Source organism: Mugil cephalus, chromosome 17 (assembly GCF_022458985.1).
Source record: "Mugil cephalus isolate CIBA_MC_2020 chromosome 17, CIBA_Mcephalus_1.1, whole genome shotgun sequence".
NCBI lineage: Eukaryota > Metazoa > Chordata > Actinopteri > Mugiliformes > Mugilidae > Mugil > Mugil cephalus.
In genome coordinates, this window is record NC_061786.1 from 20,975,762 (window position 1) to 20,993,200 (window position 17,439).

Below are 17,439 nucleotides of genomic sequence, written 5' to 3' on the forward strand. Positions count from 1 at the left end.
CAAATATCTTGGAGTGTTTTTTTTTTTTTTGACACAAAGCTATAATTTAAAGTACAAAAAAACACCATTAAATTACATTATATTTGACCACTAACATCCATGATATTTTCACACATAAATTATTGTTTCACAATCTGGACGCACGCAAAAGAAAGAACATTAAAACATATCAAGTGTCTCTTTAAGAAGGCAGTTAAAGTTTTAAACAGGAAACCTCTTCACTTTCATTATTGTACTGACCTGGACAGCTACCATGTCTTTATGGACGTCTGTCTGGTTTTTAAAGTTTTAAACATGAATTCATCCAGAGACAAAAAAACATTGAAGGACGAAGAACTAGAGCTCTAAGTAGAGGTGACTGTAACGGACCGAGGCCGTAGGACTAAATTCTCCCAAATGGTTTTTATCTGAACAAGTTGGAACAAGTTACCACCACACATCAGAAACTGAGACAACTACTAAAATATCACCGGTTAAAAATAAACCAGACATGTCCTCACAAAGCCTAAATAGTTTTTTTTAATCTGATGCAAACTCTCTGGGTTCTTGGTCCATTCATGTTTTGTTTTTTATAATTGTGCGTCAAATATTGTCTGGTTCTGTGATTTGTCCATCGTATGATTGTTTTAAGGCAGCGGTGTCAAACATAAGGACCGGGGGCCAAAACGTACATGCGTAACGAATGTACAGAGAAAAAAAACCCGCCAGAGGTTCCAATCTGGTCCGTGGGATGAATTTGCAATAAAATAAGAAATTGCACTTGCACCTTCCACTTCATAAGAAATTCACAGTTGTTCATTACATGTACTTGTACGTCTTTATACTAAAGTAAAGGGAAACGTTTGGAGTTGTCGTTATTTACAAGTTAATAAGCTTTTGTGTTACTGGTCTGGTCCCCTAGAGATCAAACTGGGTGGAGTGTGGCCCCTGTTTTAAGGTCTTCTGTGTCTGTGGCGTTAACCTGCCTTGGGAAAACAGTTGAAAATTAGCATTTGTGCTAAGTCTAGCGGACATACACTGATGTCTAACGCATCAATGTTGATTAATGTGCATCATCCCAACTCAATAAACTACTACTAATAATAAAAAAAATTAAGATGCTGCTCGTATAAACTTTTATTCCCCTCTAAGCTTCGACCAGATAATATATTCAGGCCCAATGTATGTAGGTCAGGCAACAAAAAAAAAAAAAAAAAAGTCAGCATTTATTTTTAAGACCCACAGAAACAGAAAACAGCCTGCTTTTATTTTTCTCGACCACACTGTAAATGTGTCTGTGGATGTGAGCTTATAATAACTATAAATATATACACGTATATATATATAAATATACGCACTGTATGATTATTTCAACCACAGTTGTGCTGCGTCTGTTGTTTTACGGGGAAGAAGCATGACCTTTACATACAGAACAACACTATACGCACACATGTAACATTATACGGTTTGTACGCCAAGAAAGAAACCACAGATGCTGAATCTGCTGCTGTTGTTGTTGTTATAAGGAAAGAAAGTTTTATTTTGCTGAGATTAAATGACAGACAGTCCCAAAATACAGCCAAGAAATGGACATATAAGAGCATGAAATACCATATTCACCCTTTTGTAGTTGTAGTCTTTCGGTTTGTCGAGTTGACAGCGCAAGAATGACACCGGGGTGAACTTTAATGCTCCGCAATCGCTATAAAACAACCAGAGCTGTACTCAAACCGAATCTCACTGGGTACAAGAAACAACACAACATCGAGCCGAGCGACTCTACTTCTATAAACCGCTCTGACACCTACAGCCTCTGACGGATGCTTCAGTGCACAAAGACGATGCACTGTGGGATTATTTTAACATCAAGGGAAATATATATATATATATATATATAAATATATATATTTGACACATTGTCAGAACACTCACCGCAGCACAGCAGCTCTTTGAATGTATGTAACAAACCAACAGCTTTGAAGAAGGCGTGCGAGGGAATAAAAAGGAGGATGAAGCACACGTCCCTGCGAAGCGTCCCCACAGTAGACACCACTGACTGAAACCATTTTCCTGAAGAGCGGCTCTGAGGCTCGGTGCGGCGCCAACCGGACGCCGCCATCTTGGCTAATTAAAAGTAGCTCTCTGCTAAGTCAAAAATGAGCCATAGAGGTGAAGCCATGTGAGTGGAGCGGAGGCAGACGGATAGCCACGCCCACCTGTCATTCACAGTGGCCACGCCCCCTTTTTTTTTAAAGAAAAATATATAGCTTTAAGCCTTGATAGAAATTATAAATGTGAGTTATATAAACATTCTCACCTGTTTTTGTTTCACTGGCTATAGATACTTTTGTACCAGGTTCTGTTTGACATTTTAACCGGCGTCCTCATACGGGGACATTAGGTTTTAGGTTTTTTTTGCAGCTTATTCTGCTACATTTAGACCTGTTGTCCTCATAAGGGGACACTTTTGTCTTCCATGTACTGGTAGCGAAGGGTCTTGTTTACTTATGCTTCTTTTTTGTACACATTGGTGGCTTAAATTGTTAAACACGGTGAAATAATCCCAGTGTCCACATCATTTTTTTCTTCAAAACCTGCTTCCAGTTCAAAGATGATGCTTATTTTTTTATACTTCTTGGGTCGTACTAGTCCCAAATACCTAAAATCTTAATCCTTTGTTAAAGAATTTAAGACGCATTCCAAACAAATGCTTGGCAGTTAACATTGGTGGTATCTGGGAATTGATACACTGCCTCGAGTGGACATTTTTGGAACTGCACTTATTGACACAACCACTTTGGGCTTCATTTTTTAATTTTGTGTAACTCTTAGTATATAATCCTGCCGTGATGTGTTCAAACCTGCGATAAAAATCCCTCTACAGACTCTGAATTTAAGAAATGTGAATGGCAGATTATGCAACTTTGTAAATATCTTATATTTTGTAAAGAAATCTACGTAGACGCCTACGCTGCAGCCGGTTTGACCCACTTAGTTAACACAGTGACTTCGGTATATAGTTTGTTCCACATCTCTGGCAGCAGTTTGGGGAAGTGGTTCTTCAACATGATGACGCCACATGGGCACAAAGATGAGAACATAGAAAATAGTTTGACCTATTTTTTTTTTTAAATATATATATATTTAACCACCTATCCAAGAGCAATCGGATGAAGTGAACACAGAAAACAAGCTGGACCTTATCAGGGAGCACAACTAAAGACTTTGCATCTTGAAATCTATAAGATGCTAAATGCAGCTTGCACAGCTGCCCTGTCTAAACACTTCTGTGTATTTAGTGGATAGATGTTTACTGAATGGTATGTAGAAAGGCAGCCATGACAAATGTAGATGTCAGAATCATTAAGTGGCTTTAAATATTAAATCTAACAAATATTTACAAGCTTGCCATGACACAGTATATACATTTTTGTCCAGTTTTGGTCAGCAGCCACATTTATAACTGACAAAAGCAGCGGGAAGCCTGAAGTGTACATCTCATAAACTACTGTAACTGGCTGCAACATGCTGCATAATATATTTAAAGCACAAGGCCCTGCATCATTCTTACACCGCGAGCATTGATGAACTGTGTTTCAACGTAAGTTTAATTGAATTTCCCCGGCAGTGCTGGAGGTGCCTTTCCAACGCCGCGGCTCCATATTGATCGCGGTGGAGAACAATGGAGACCGAAAGGGGCCTTTGTAGTCCGGCTCCCGTTTGCAGACAGACAGAAACGCAGCGCGGAGCACGGAGCACTGGCGGACTCACCTGTCACTGCACACTGAGGAGCGTTTAATCTCCACCCCGGCTCATCCATCACTCACTGACAGCGCAGGAGACAGCGGCTATGTTTACATGCACAGAGCATCCACTGCTAAGTAACCCAGTTACTCCACCGCGGGTAAAAGGTCAGTTTCAGTAAAAAAAAACACAACTGAAAGTCATTTCTGTATAGATTTAGTAGATAGATGTGTGTTTTTTTCCCCGCGCTTTAATTGGGAAATAAAACATCTAAATGTTGAGTAATGCCTTTTTGTGGGCCGTTTTATTTTCATGCACGGTAGCTGCCTGGTTTTGATCGATGCATATAAATGTCAGGACTTGGAATAACCTTGCGAAGCTCGTAATTTAATTATGGGTCATAGGTGGACTTGGACGTCAATAAAACTGCACGGCGAGCGAGTCCAACCTGTGTTCACTGCTGCCACGGGAATCCTCCTGTTTCTTTATTCTTTTTTCGCCCCCCTCTGCAGGCGATTAGAGGAAGCCTCAGTCGCAGAGGGAGCACGCATATATTTTATGGAGCGGGCGGCTCGGAGCAGACAGGAATATTCTATTAACTTTTTCTGACAACAGGGGAAAGTCAATCCCACAGCATCAAAGGTTCATGCAGAGGCCGGGCAGCTTAACCTGAATAAGACTGTAAGTATGACCAGTAGCCGGGTGACTCTGCAGGTCTGTCTTTCTCCGACATATGCGGTGTAGTGTTGTGAGTGGATTTCCATTGTGTGTTTAAGGTGCCGCTAATCCCGGCACCTTCGCTTTCAGAGAGGAAAAGGGTTGTAGCACAAAGTATCGCAAAGCCGCTTCTGTAGACGGCAGAGGGAGTAATCCTTATTCTTCTAATTATAGCGGATTATTTTCTTCTCCGCTGCTCCACGAACAGGTCGCTGCTGTGTTTCCACAACAAAACAATCCACATGAAATGACTGAACTCAGCTCAGCCTGTTTTTAAAAACATTTTGATTGCACGTGTAGTTTTTTATCTTTTAATGCCTTTATGACTTGTTTTAGCTTCGTGGGGCGAGAGCAGAGCCAAAACCATCTTGTGGCAATTCAGTGTTCTGCTGGGAAACCTTTGGGATTCATTCATGTGGATGTTACTCAGACATGTAGCACCCACCTAGACCAAACCAGCCCCCACCCCATTGCAATGACGCTCCTTGATGTTAGCAGACATCCCCAGCAGGATGCAGCCTGACCCAGATACAAAAACTGGGCACAAGGGAGAAGGTGGTCATAATGTTATGCCAGATCGGTGTAAATAGTGCTTTTTTTTACATAGTTGTTACTCCAGCCTGCTTTATCTACTGAACCACAGCTGCCCTTAGAAAGTGACAAAAAAAAGCGACAGGGCATCAAGTGATACGACATAAACGCTTCAGCTCGTGTTGTTTTTCTTTCTTCTCTCTCTCGTTCTGGATCATCTGGATCCTTTCATTACATAAAAGTACAAGCAGTGACCTTAACAGTCAGGAGTTGTTCTTCGGGTAAATGCGTGGTTTAACTTCTCAAAGTTACAAAGTAAAAAAAAAAAATAGCAGAGGGGGATGAAAAAGAAAAAAAGTTGCACACTTGTCAGAATTTGTCGGTGTTCGTGTGAGAAGAATCTGGACAAATGAGCTGCGCCGCTGAAAAATAGATGAGCTTATATGTTGCGGCGTTAATATGAGCGCATTTCATCATCCTCAGCAGATTTCAGCTGATGGTTGCATTGCGGCCACCGCAGGGTTTTCATCCCTTTTCTGCGTATTGATCGGGAGGGAAGGAGCCGTAATCAGTCGGCTTTAATTCGCCGTGAAGGCTTAGTGTGGATCCCGGCTTCTCACAGCGCTGGCTCAACAGACGAAAACTTCAAGAGACTTTAAGGAGATGAGAATTATGAGATAAATGTACTTTAATGTCGTCTTTCAGTAGCTCAAAATGATAAGAGCGTGTTAATGAAGTCATTTCCTCGGTTTAATAGTCTTTGAAAGAATGAGTTCATCAGGTAGCATTACGCCCGTGTTTGTTTTCACTTTTCCGTGTCAGAAATGAATCCCACCTGACAACCGGCGAGCTCCCGCGATTTAACCCCGATGATGTCACCGCGCGTCACGCGCAGTGGAAATATTCCCAGCTTCCTGTTTCACACCTCCCGAGCCCCCGGCCCGGGAACCTTCCCCGAGCCCCCGCCTGGACCGGAGCAGGTTTCACAGACCTGCTTTAAATTCCTCGCCGGTAGCGCAGCGCGTTACCTCAGCGTCATCAGTCATGTTCATTTCTGTCTGTTTGACGAGAGGAGGAGGAGGAGGAGGGGGAGGAGGGGGAGGAATGGTGGGAGGCGGGGGGGAGTTCAGTACCATCAAAACATTCTGCAAGGTCAAACTAAAATGTGAAATGTGTGGCTGCAAAAATAAGAAAAGAAAAAAAGATGTATTGTCTGTGTTGTTACGTTTGTCATTGATGCGAGTTTCTCGGTCACGCCGGCCTGAAGAGGAGGGAGACCACCTGCAACCACCTTTAAAAATAAAAGGGAGGAAAAAGAGGGAGGCAGCTCCTTCTTTTGTTGTTTACCTTGAATGTGAGAGGGAAGACAGTTTTCGCATGTGGAACCGTTTCCTCCCCCCTTCCTCCTCCCTCCCTCCAGCTTTAATGACTCCTAATTTCATGGCAAATAAACTAAACAATGATGCCTTTGAGTCCCGCTTCATTTGCAGAGCTTTGCTACGAGACAAAATCACATTCTTTTCCAGTTAAAGTGCAGCTAAAACGTTCCTTTCTTATCTACCAGCTGACCTGTGGGTGCACTCTGTGGGTTGTTGTTGTGATTTAGTATTTTTTTTTATTTTTTTTTTTTTTATTCCAGGTCCAGTCGTCTGTTTGGGGTCTGGTGCCTCGTGTTCCTGTTTTCTTTGGAGTAAGTGATTTATTAGATGTTTGTTTTTCTGAGCGCAGTGTAAACTGACTCAGTTATCCTTGATCTATCTATGCATAGAGATGACTCCACAGCACAATGTTTCCCTGTGGACACGACACACGACAAGTGGGCACAGGTCATATAAACTATATAAACTACGTGGTGCTGCCAAGACCACAAAAAAATGACATGTTATAATATAACATGTCATGCTCCCATGTAATGTCAGAAACATCAGTGGTAGATTTTATTTTAATAAGTTACTTCAACATAAATAGATAAGTACATGGAAAGTTACTATATAGATTCATCATTTATACGCTGCATTTTTTAGACTACATTGGTTATTTACACTCAAAGTGACTTTACTTATTTGTTGAGTTATTATATTTAATGTGTTTTCTGTTTTATTTTTATGGTATAATTTCAGCCTTTGTTTGTTTTCACTGCTGAATTAGTTGTGTGGACCCCTGGAAGCCAAGCGACTTCCATCACAGACGGTAACGGGGATCCTGATAAAGAAGGAAAGAACATGTTCAGCTGTACCTGGTTTTTATTCATGTGGATGTGACTTAGACATGGAGCAGGGGTGGAGCCGAACCCGAATACAGTATTTGGAAAGGCACAAATAACATGTTTTATTTTACAAATACTTATTTCAAACAAATAATTTTAAAATTAGGGTGAAAAAGTCTGGACTCTGTAACAGAGGAGGCTCTGACTGGAGCAAATACAACTTAACTGTATCGTTATTTTTGTCGATTACATTTATTTATTTATTTATTTTTACCTGAAGTGGGTTGTCAAAGCAGCAAATAAGTTTTTTCGGAAGCAGAGTTTGACTGGAAGATTATTCTGTTACGTTCCATTAGTATTGAGACGTTTTCAGTCAGGTTCTCTCATGTTAGCATTCGTCTGTTAGCATTCATCTATTAGCATTTGTCTGTTAGCTCGCTAATACAGACTATTGTCTTCTAGTAGATCGTAAATGGTCATGCTTTTATAATGCACTTTTCTACCTACTGGTCTCAAAGGGCTTTACAGTCACACACACATCTACCCGTTCACTCCCACAAGCGCACACACATTCACACACCAGTGCCACACAATGGGAGCAACTGGATGTTCAGTGTCTCACTCAAGGACACGATCGAACCTCGGTCACCTCTGTTGTCTCACACAAGCACCAAATCATCATCACAGTCATGTTCTACCCCTTCTAGTCACCTCAATGCTGCATTTACATCCCTAATTATTATAATAGATGCAGATCTTAAATCAGAAGTGCAACTCCAAAAAAAAAAGTCTCAGGCTGACTGGGCAGAAACAGAAAAAGATTAAAAAGAGAAGAGGAGGAGGAGGAGCAGCAGATGATACATGCATCTGATTAACATGATGCAAACGTTGGTTTACATAGTACTCATAACACCACACACATGCATGAAACACTAGAAACCACAAGTAAACCTGCACTTTGAAAACAAAGTGATCTTTAAGATATAATGAAGGAAGAATTTTAAGAGATTTTAAACTCTATACGCTGATAAAACCACTGACATTAGCACGCTGCTGTAAAACGCAAGTCTGCTGCTGAACACAAGTGAAATGAGTATTATTCTCTAAATAGAAAGAGATTAAAATAGGACTGAAACGCTACTATAGATGGAAATGCCACGTAATTGTAAGACTCTTAGTATAGTTCACACTGCACACGAGTAATGGTTTGTTTGGATAACCTCTCTCTCTGTAAATCACCAAGGACGGCTTCAGAAAACGTCCGGAGGGAACCGTAAACACAGCGTGCCCTCGTCCTCCCCGAATCGCTCTGAAAAATGCTATTGAACACCGCGATACCATGACCCACACGGACATTTTTCCCTCATGATCGCACATCATGTCAAAACAGCTCAAAGACGACTCTCAACAACCAGGGCCTTCCCGTCACCCTCTAATCCAGCAATTAGAGAAAAGGCCAAGGAGATGGAACAGATGTTCCATAAATGGGAATGGCAGAGGGAGTCCTGGCCGTCGATGGTATTCCTAATCTCTCCGAGGAGGAGCAGGACGACCAGGGGAGGGAGAGAGAGCAGCCGCCCTGGTGGAGAAGGCTGAGGTCAGACGCTGCTCTGCTTGTAATTCACGAGGCTTGTCTTTAGCACCGCGGGGGTTTGCCAGAAGGGTGGGGTTTGCTACTTAGGGGGTTATTATTCCTCGAGTAAAGCGTCATTTTCCCTCACACCTGAAACTGAGGGACGCCTGTGTGGTCTTCAGTCCAGTAAGTATGTACGCTACAACTAGCGAAGTGTGAGAAGAGGTGAAAGGAGGAAGAAGGAACAGCATAATATTTTATTATTTCTTAATTAAAGTAAGATTTTCCTTCAAGGGTAGTGGTTGGAGCAGTGGATAACGCGTTTAACTTTCGAGATTTCCTTTCAATAAACATCAAAACCAGAACGCCTTTATTGTCCTTGCACGCAGTGCAGAGAGAGTTTAAGGTCATCTCCTGTGTGGTTTAGAATAAAAGCAAAGGAAGACGGTATAAAACACTGAAATGAAACGATATATATAAGAAAACAGTAAGATGGTGAGAAGAAAACACAAAACGTCTCAACAGTAATAAATATGGCGAAGCAGCAGGAATAAATATAAATGTTCAAATGAGGTAGATTATTAATTTATTTCTTTAATGGACATGTGTTGCATTGCACATGCAGCGTCAAGTATTAATCAAATATTGAACAATGAAATTTGGTTAGTTTTGATCATTTCTGCACAGTGGCCCTGAGGGTCAAACACAATGACATTTGATTAAAAAAAAAAACATTTCAGAAAATACAACAACATTTCAGAAAACACAGCGACATTTCAGAAAACACAACAACATTTCACAAAACACAATGGCATTTCACAAAACACAATGGCATTTCACAAAAACACAACATTTCAGAAAATACAACAACATTTCACAAAAACACAACATTACAGAAAACACAACAACATTTCACAAAATACAACTTTTCAGAAAACACAACATTTCACAAAATCACGACATTTCACAAAACACAACGACATTACAGAAAACACAACAACATTTCATAAACCACAACGACATTTCAGAAAACACAACGGCATTTTACAAAGCACAACAACATTTCAGAAAACACAACAACATTTCAGAAAACACAGCGTTTAACAAAGCACACCAACATTTCAGAAAACACAACAACATTTCAGAAAACACAGCAACATAACAGGAAACACAATGACATTTCAGAAAACACAACGACATTACAGAAAACACAACAACATTTCAGAAAACACAACAACATTTCAGAAAACACAACAACATTTCACAAAACACAACAACATTTCACAAAACACAGCAACATTACAGAAAACACAACAACATTTCAGAAAACACAACAATATTTCACAAAATACAACGACATTTCAGGGTAGGGACAACTCTTCTTATTTGTGATTGAACAGAACCCGTGTTAAAGCATAAGATGATCTGATTAGTTGTTTTGCTGCCAGTCAAAAAATTACACTTTGTGGTCAGCTACGTGGAAGCGTAGGCAGTGTGATGTGTGCTTTGTACTGTCCACATTGTGGAAAGAAGTATGAGTTGTTGTGTTTTCTGTAATGTTGTTGTATTTACTGAAATGTCTAATCTTGGATCAGGAAAATGGAAATAACATGAAAGTGCAGTTCCATTAACAGCCACTTAAAAGCGAGTTAATCCCCACAAACTTTCGTTTTAAAATGTCCTTTTACCAAAACACTGAACATTTGTTGAGTGATGCTTAAGTCTTGCTACCAACTAGCATCACATTAAGAAGTCATAGCAATATTAACCTTATAGAGTCTTTTACATAACTGTTTTGGTTCCTTCAGCCTTGAGTATCTATCTAACCCATACCCCACATCCCCCGACCCCCTCCACCCACCACTGCCCCGATTAGAAGACAGTTGAGCAGTCAACAGCTTAAAGTTTCTTATAAACAAAGCTTTTTATTGGCTCTAATGTCGGTAAATGTTCCCAGCAGAGACCCAGCACTCATCCAGCCCATCCCGTTGAACTGTTCCCTCTGCGTCGTGACTCCAATCAACGCAATGAAAACAAACTTATCGGAATTACAGGCCGAACATCACAGACGTGACTGACAGCCATTACACGCTCTGCGCTCTGCACGGCGAATGCGTGCGTGCTTCACATTGTTGCCATCTGGTTGCAGATAGACAACCCTGAAACTGAGCAACAAACAGAAACACGGCTACTGTTGCACAGATCTGGATCTGTGTAAGGATACATGTTGTTGTTGTTGTTGTTAGAAGTTATGTGGATTGTCACACCTAAATGTTTCAGATAATCAAACAAATTTAAATATGAGACAAAAATAATACAAGTAAACACAAAATGCATGTTTTTAAATTAAGGATTTTATTGTTTAGGGGAAAAAAAATCCAAATCCATGGCCCTAGTTAAAACGCATCTACTGTGGTTTATCACACCTGAGTCCAATTTCTGTAGCCACACCCAGACCCGATTACTGCCACACCTGTTCTCACTCAACAAATCACTTAAATAGGACCAGCCTGACAAAGCGAAGTAGATCCTCAAAAGCTTGACATCGTGCCGAGATCGAAAGAAATTCAGGAACAAATGAGAAAGAAAAGTAATTGAGATCTATCAGTTTACAGAAAAAGCTGTTTCTAAAGCTTTGGGAATCCAGTGAACCACAGTGAGAGACATTATCCACAAATGGTGAAAACGTGGAACGGTGATGAACCTTCCCAGCAGCGAAGACTCATCTAAAAACCCACAACAACATCCAAAGAGCTGCAGGCCTCACTTGGCTCAGTTAAGGCTCAGCGTTCATGACTCCACCGTCAGAAAGAGACTCGCCAAAATACTGCATTTCAGAAAAAAGAACATCATAGCAGCAGTAAAATCTGGTGGTGCTAGTTCGTTTTAACAACCAGCTCAACTGTACACAAGGAGGCATAATTGAATAAACACCCTAACGCTAAATGACAAAATAAATGAATACACACGACACAAGATTTTCTTTCCAGACAATATTCATTGAAATTGCCCTCACCAAAGTCCCATTCACAATTTTCAAAAAGAGTCCAACTTAAATTCCACTCTGGGTTTTCGTTTCACACAAATCCCACAGCAAAATCAGGCAAAGTTTTCCAAAATAAAAAAAAAAATCAGTTAAGTTCAAACAAACAAAAAAAAAAAAATAAAATTCAGTTCAGTTTATGTTACCCTGTTTCCCCCCGAAGCAAAAGTCAAAATAATTTGTGGTCGTTTAAGTCAGGCAAGAGATTTGTAACTCCAGTCCGGGTTTGGTGATTGTTGTAGTTTGGATGGTTGAACGTTTAACTGCTTCACTTAGTCTTTAAAAAATGAGCGAAGCGGTTTCCGACCGCATCGGTACTTTTTAATCAATGTTCCACTCGCGACTGTTTCCGTGTTCCCTCCCTCTCGCTCGCTCTGTTGACTGACGTGACGTATCTGAAATCCTGAATGAATACCGGCACCGGCAAACACTGGATGTGTTGCATCCAAACACGCTACTTTCGCTTACATCCTGGGGGCTAAGCCTCCCTCGTAATATTTAAATTAGTTTGATGATCTGAAACATTTAGGTGTGACAAACATGCAAAAAAATAAATCAGGAAGGGGGCAGGAGACAACAAAAATGGATTTCAAACCCTGGTAATCTGCAAAATATTAAAAGATTTACACTATTGGTCAAAAGTTTTTTCTTTTTTTAAAGTTTTTTTTACTGGGTTCTCTGTGGATCATCCCACAAATACTTGATCAGTTTGGGATCCAGTGAATTTAGAGGCCAGGTCAACACCTGGTGCTGTTCTTAATGTTTCTTTGAGTTGTTTCTAACAACTGGGAATGAAACTTGTGTTAGTGCCAGTTTTCTCAGTGGTAAAGAAGGACACACACATACACCAACAAGAATCTATGTGATTATGTAAAAAATGTAAAACCATCCAGCCATTTCTCCGTTTAAAATTTACTGCTATGGTTATGCTATGGGGTTCTTTTCTTTCTTAAATTTGTGGTCAGCAAATCTGGGTTCATACTCGGCTGCGAAATTCGACAATAAATTGTCAAACATCATGCAGAACGTTGTAGTTGCCCAGATTTATTTTTTTTAGCTCGGGAGCAACTGCTGCTGCTGCTGCGGCGTCTGACACTCGAGAAGATCCTTGATATTCGGGGGAGCATCTAACGAGCCACGCAAGCAAACAAAACCTATGACAGGCCCCAAAACTTTCATCAGGTCTATTCTGGCCGCTCGGTGGGACCGCAGTTCTCCAAGGAGAGCTGAAAACCAGATTGTTTTACACACACCTGTCGCCGGACGTCACTCGGCTACACGCCTGTCTCCGAGGGAGCGCAGTTAATCGCTGATTTGGCACACTTACAGTGACAACATACCAAGGTCCAGTTTCAGGAACTTAGAATGCACACACACACACACACAAAAAGCACACTCTCATTCTTGTGCTCGCACACTCGGGATAGACATGCATCGCATTCAGACCCTTGACCCACGCGGATCTGCGCGCACGCAAACGCTCACGCACTTTTTTTTTTTTTTTTACAGAACCACGCACATTATGTTACTGCCACATTAGCGCAAAGGGTATGTAACAGACACTGAAGCCTCATGATGAGACAAACAGTCCGTCTGCTGGGCGGCCATCTTTGATTTCCCTCCGTCTGTTGACTCACCAAAATAACTTCAAACTGCGCAAAACACATAAAGCTGTGTTTTCAAAGCCGGCCCCAAACTCACAATTACTTTCAGTTGCCTGCAAGAGAGAGAGAGGAAAAAAAAACGGGGCGACAGTTTGTATATACTGGAACGCTTGAAGCTTTGTGGCTTCGACTGAATGGGAAACAATTAAAGCGCTCTCTGGCAGCACATGAAGCCAGACGCCGATAAAAATGGCTGAGCTTTTCAGCGCTGGTGAGGCCCGTCTGCAGTCATGAGAATCCTCCAGAAGACTTTCCTCCTTCAGCCTGAGTCGGTTTCTGCCTCTTTTTTTTTTCTCTCCCTTTGGTTTTTTGTTAGTGCCGCAGGATTAGCAGCTGCAAAATAACACAAGTTTCACGTCGCAGAACATAAAAAATAACAGTTGTTAGAGAGAGGGTTGCGTGTTAGTTTATTAATATATTCTAACATTACTTTTTCAAAAGAAAACGCTCACTTTTCTGTTTAATACTAGCTATCGCCATGGCTACAAGCAAATCTATTACTGCTACTGCTAAACCTTCTGCTAAGTTACAAACATAAAGTTTCTCTTAGAGTAAAGGTGATTTCCTAAATGAGAGAGGAATGAAGAGCGTGCTGAGTGGCGGCTGACCTCCATGGCTGTGTGAACGATGCTGTGAAACCTCGGTTTAGTCGTATTGTTTTGAGTTTTCCGTCTATTGTTTTTTTTTTTTTTTTTAATGAGTTAACATTAATTATGGAATTTTTTTTGTGGCTTGGGTTCACGACATGTTTTCGTGAACATTCTGAAGTGGTGGAAATCTTATTGTTTGACAGACTCGCACGTCAATCAGGGAAAAGAAGGAGAAATGAGAAGTGTTTTATTTTTTTTCACAATAACAGCTGAAAGGATGACATGTACCTTTACCTTACCAAAAATATTAGTCTGATACTTTGTTTAATGCATTTCTTATGTTGTGTAGCCTGTCAACAGAAAAAAAAAATGCAAATAATCATCCAACAATAAACTGTAAAATCCAGCCACCAGAACCCACTCACTTTATTTTCTTTTATTTTTTCTTGTAGTTTCTTTTCCTGTTGTCGTGTTGTTGCCGTTAAACACTTTTAGAACGCTTTTCAAACCAGTGAGCCCTGACCCAGAGAAATCCCTAGTTTTCTTTCATTTTCGTGCTTTGTCACGTTTCCATTTGTTCTCTTATATTTTACCATTTTGCACAACACTACTTTAATGACCTGCACAACAAAGGCAGAGGCAGACGTCCCCTCTACTTTTTAAGGTTAGGCTCAAGACTTTCCTCTTTGACAAAGCTTATAGACCCTTCATGGCCTACGTCACTGTGACGTCACAACGTTAGCTGGAGGCAAAACAGAGGGAAGCTTGAGGTGAACACTGGTTTGGTTTTGGTGATTAAAAGAAAGGACGGCAGTGAGACAGTCCACAACAACGGCACACTTCTTATCAGATAAAATAACTGATGCATCATCAGTTATGGATTAGACTAAATTGTGACTGAAATAACGTTATGTTAATCATTGAATTATTTGGGGGATTCTTGTTACGTGTTAATGCTGATGCTAACAGCTAGCTAACGCATCGTTAGTTGTGTGTTTCAGGGGTGTCCAAGTGGAAGCTGCATTTACTACTTCACCCTCCACACTGGTTCCACTTATTTCTTGTATTATTTTAGTTGGAGAGGCTTCACTTGACAAAGAGAGACCAGACTTCATCCCCTCTGTGTCCTCCTTTGGTGGAAATCGTCCATCCAGTGAGTGAGAGTGTAGGGGACGGTGAATACAGTCCAATCAGTCAGAGTCAACTTTTTAAAATAACGCTCACGGTCTCGGGGAGTGAGTCCATTAGTATATTCTCTAAAATATGAGTTTCCCTGGTCCATTCTTGCCAAAACAGTTCGTTGTTAGAGATGTTTTGCCTCCAACTAAGCCCCGCCCCTCAAAAAAAGGTCACACTGATTACAAACTGTGAAGGAGTCTATAGTTAAGCTGCTGGGGGACAATACATAGAACACATGTCCTCTAATTTCCTGTTTCTGGTAACTCTAATTTGTCTCTAATGTGTCCCTGTCTCCCACCTTTTCCTGTCACTGCATGGCCGACCTGAGGGAGATGGGTTCCTCCACATTTCCTCACCACCTTCATACTTGCTCTTGAAGTTTCAGGCCGTGTTTTATGTCAGACGCTATATAAACAAAACTGAATTGAACTAAACATCTGCTTTCTGTGCTATTGTAAATTCAGTTACAGTAAAATGATCAGCAGGAGGAAAATATTCACCAGAATCTTCTCCTGCACCCATCACTTACATACACAGTCCGTGGCCACGCCTCCTCCTCTCCAGCTCCGCCTCCCCTGCAGAGAGGTGCTTTAAAGGTCGTACAGGAGCTCAAAGAGCGAGAGTGGGCTTGATGAGCTGCAGCCGAGAGGGTAGTTAGCAGAAAGTTGGTCTGGAGAGGAGAAACAGAGAGGGGGGGGGAGGAGGAGAAGGGGAGAAAAGGGGAACGGGAGGAGGAGGAATGGAAAGCGTCCACCAGCGCAAACACCTCTGAAACAGAAACATCCATTTAGCAGCGAAAACAAGCCCCCCTCACAAGACCTCCGTGAATGGGCCACTTCAGCCGGCCGAGGAAGTTCCAACGAGGGGCAGGATGTTCCCCTCAGGACGCACTTGAGACGGGCTGAGGGCCAAAAGCCTGAATGCATAGACCCCTCTCCCTCCCTCTGCCACTGTCCAGCTTTGCCCTCCCACCCTGGCTGAGGGGCTTCAGCACCCCCTCAACAAAGTACAAAAAAAAAAAAAACATCCTCCCCTGCCTGCTTTGCTTGCTTGCCCGCTCCTTCCCCTCCTACCAGGGCTGCAGCCAGCGAGGCGGCGAGGGAGGGCGTGGAACCGTACTCAGCAAACAAAGACGGAGGGGCAAAGACTTTCCGTGATTAAAGAGCAGTTAAGATGCTATGAGAGGCTAATTTGTTCACTGTGTGACAGAATCAACAGGAACTGGAGCAGAAATCTTTGCTCCCTGCGTCTCCTGCTGCCGCACTTTAAATGAGCATGCTGGTGTGGTTCAGAGCTGGAGTGTTTACTTTCCCCTCTCTGCGTCCGGTGTGTGCACAACATGATGCAATAAACGTATACGCTGGTTTTTGCCTTTTTTTTTTTTTTTTTTTATTATGACAATGGCGCGGCTCCAAATGTGCACATATGTGCTTCATTAGCATCAAAGCACGGTTTTCATGCAGATGGCTTCTAATGATGGTTCATGATTGAGCTCATCATTAAAGACTAAACGTGACAAGATTTAAGCTGGACCCAGAGTTAGTTGAGCTTAGCATAAAGGCTTCAAATCTCACTCATTCACATATTATAATTTGCTCGATTAATAGAAAATAAAAAATAAAAACAGGTGCAGGTTCCTCAGGTTGTGATTTACCAATAAATAGGTTTTCATGATAAACTTGCAGTCGCTGTTCATGAAGCGGAGCAGGCTCAGGTGTCATCATTAAAGGGTCTCAACGCGGTGTTTTGTTCACATGCACCGTGGATTATACCTCAACCGTGACCTCCACCCTCCCATATATGACCACGTTTCACTTGACTGAAGAATCACCTTTAGGTAATCCTGAGGACTGTGAAACGGGGTCAGAAACTCTAAGAGCTACTCAGCTAACCTGTGAGCCGTGTTTATTTTTAGCCGTGTGAGTGTCTTTAGGGAAGGGCCCAATTTGGTTAAGTATTTTCTTGCTCTCATTAAATACTATTTTCTGGTGCAGTACCGCTCCTGACCAGAGATTAACACTGTGATATATTGATGGTAGGGTGGCGCTGTTGAGTGTGTGCTACCGTGGAGCAGCAGGCTAACCGATTAGCCTGTTGTTTGCTAACTGATACTATGCCTTTGTGTGAGAATCTCCATCAACATATTGTAAATGTTTAGTTCCTTGATGCTCGTGGTTTGAGTTTTTATCGGTTAACCGTACGGACTGATGGAG